The sequence below is a fragment of the Trachemys scripta genome, chromosome 2, assembly GCF_013100865.1.
Source record: "Trachemys scripta elegans isolate TJP31775 chromosome 2, CAS_Tse_1.0, whole genome shotgun sequence".
Lineage (NCBI taxonomy): Eukaryota > Metazoa > Chordata > Testudines > Emydidae > Trachemys > Trachemys scripta.
The window spans coordinates 8,293,645-8,296,557 of NC_048299.1; positions in this window are offsets into that span (position 1 = coordinate 8,293,645).

The window sequence follows — 2,913 nt, forward strand, 5'->3', positions numbered from 1 at the left end:
GGGCTGGGCGGGGATCCAAGGGGCAGGGTTGGGGGGCAGAGCTGGGGGCTCCCAGGGGCTGGGCGGGGGGGCTGTGCACAGCAGGCTGGGGGTGGGCAAATGGGTCTGGTGTTGCTCCCTCAGTCTAGCCCGCGGGCGTGGTTGTGGTGCTGGGCGCTGGCTCCGTTTGCGATGGACATTCCCTAGAGCGGAGGGTTTGCGGGAGCCCAGGGATCCAGTGGGTGCTCGGTGGGGTGGCACAGGGTGCCTGGGCTGGTGGCAGAGGTGTGGCGCTGGGCTGGTGCTGGCCGTGCCCCCAGCTCTCTTGGGAAGTCCGTCCCATACCTCCCCTCAGTGGGCTGATCCGTGATTGCATATTGGGTCCCTTCAGGAGACACCTGGGGGCCGGCCCCACGCACCCTCTGGCAGCCCATGCCGAGACGGTGCTGCACTGCAGCTACAGGGCATCCTGGGGGGCTCCCAAGGGCCACAGAAAGCAGGGGCTGTGGGTCAGGATTGAGGGGCACCGGCACAGCTGGGGGGCTCCTGCCCAGCCCGATTCCCCTCAGACCCCAAGCAGCGAGCTCCTGCCCTGCCAAGCCTGGCGTCCTGTGCCGAAGGAGGGACTGTCTACGAGCCGTTGGGCTCGGTATCGCCGCCCCGGGTGCAGGAGTAAAGAGCTTCCTCAGGGGCGCCGCGGGACCCGGGAGGGTTGGTGCCCCGTAGCTGGCTGGGCTGGGCAGAATGAGCCACTCAAGGCTGAACGCCGGGTGGTTTTCTGGCAGCTGAGGCCAGTGGACAGCGGTGTCATGAGGTGCTGCCAAGAGCAGAACTCACAGAGCCACGGGGCTCCACCCCCGAGAGCCGTGATGTCCTGGACTCCCAGGCCCCGGGCTCTCTCGCTCTGTACAGCCCTGGGGGGTCCCTGCGACAGCCCTTCCTGGGGGGCCGCTCTCTGCTGGGGGTCAGGCCCTGGGCTCCGCCTCCTGGAACCTCACCTCTCTGAGTCTCCAGCCTCATTGGGGGCCCCCTCAGGGAGTCTACTTGCTCTGGGCCCCCAGCCCCAGAGGAAGCGATGCCCTCCCCCCGATCTCCCCCGCCCCAGAGGGAGCGATGCCCCCCCCCCTCTCTAGCCTGCCGTGACTCTCAGCGTCCCTGTCCCAGCCCAGCCCCCTCCTTCCAGCTGAGCCGCTATCCCCTCCCCCACTAGCCTCTCCTCCACCCTTTGTCTTCTGCCCCAGGGCCCCCTCTCCCTTCCGTCCTTTGTTCCCCCCTGGCTGGAACCGGCTGGTCAGGTCACCAGGCCCCTCTCCTCGGCCCTTTGTCCCCCCACTGGCCAGAACCAGCTGCTCCTGAGCTGGGGGGGCCTCCCTGCCACCAGTCGCTGGGCCCCCCATCTCCAGGCCATTGCCTGGGGTCCTGGCTGCTCTTTGAGGTCACACCTGGTCCCCTGCAACAGCAAACCCCCCTCCCACCCCCTCCTTACACATGCAGCACACAGGGAAACTGAGGCACACACCGTGTTCATGCAAAACGCTAAGAAAATCCCCTATTTTATCACACGTGACTATTCCAACCTAACCCCCGGTGCAGCCAGCGCTCGTCCAGGGAAGAATTCTTCAGGTAACCTGGCTGCTGGCGGTCAGGGCGGTGGATTAATGACCCCCGTCAGCGTAGGGCTGTCTCCAGGGACATGCTGCAACACTTTACTGCAGCCGCTCCCCTGCTGCCGGGAGGGGCAGGTAATCCGCCTTGCCAAGCGGTGGTGGCTGGGTCGATGGAAGAGTTTTCACACCCCTCGGTGATGTCATGCTGACCTAATTGTCTAGTGTAGACAGGGCCTACGCTCAGCTCCAGGCTTCCCAGGCTGTGTCCAGGTGGCTGGGCCTGCGCTGGGTGAGGGTCGCTGCAGGTCCTGGCTGGGTGTGTCGGTCCCTGCAGAGCAGACGAGGCTCCCCCAGAGCCCGGCTGCGTGGGACTCGCTGGCAGAGCTCGAGGGGGGAAGCAGGAGGGCTGGAGCCCAGAGGCCGCGTCTCGGAGGTGGGGAGGCCGTGAGGCCGCCCCTATACGGGGATGGGTCCCTGGGGAGTTGGGCGCACTGTGGGGTTCTTGCAAGGGTGACACCTCCCCTTAGAATACAGAGACCCCCCTGTGCCTTGTGGCAGCCCCCCAATAACACCCTGCAGCCTGTCCCCCAGGGGCTGGCCGCGGGAGGGGGGCAGCAAGGCTCTGGGTCTTCAGGGCTGCTGCTGGGCAGCATGGCACCCGGCCCCCCTTCTGGTCCCATCTGCTCCCCCACACAGGCCCAGCATGGGACCAGCTGCCAGGCCTTGGCCTGTGCGTTCCATCCCCCTTATCTGGTGTGTCTGGCAGGCCGGAGAGCGCCAGGCCCCAGCCCCTCATCCATCATCCCTATCTCTCCAGTGGCAGCGCGATCCCCGCTGTTCCCTGCCAGGGCCTCCGCGAGGCAGGGCCTGCTGCAGCCAGAACAGTGCCCGGCGTGGCCCCCTTGGGGAGGGGCGGTGAGCCCCCCATTCCCACACACACAGGCACCCTGGGCAGTGGGGGGAATGGGTCCAGGTTGGCCGGGCACAGGGGCTGGCTGGGGAGGAGGGCGGCGCTTCCTGGCCTGGCTGCTCCACCGCTCCCGTGGGGTGCCCTGTGCACCAGCTCTGCCCCCAGCCCAAGGGGCCCAGAGGTGGCGGGAGCCAGGATGCCCAAGAGGCTGTTGCATGGGAACGGTTGCTAGGGCATGGCCTGGGCACGTTCGGTGCAATGCCTGGCTCCCGCGGGGCCAGGAGACGCTCACTCGGAGAAAGCAGAGCCCAGCTGGAGGGGCCCTCTAGGCTCTGGGGAGACGACCCCCCTGCACCCCTCTGGCCCCTGGGCTCCTCTGTCCCAGACATGGACAGATGGGGGCCCCTGGCAGGAGCC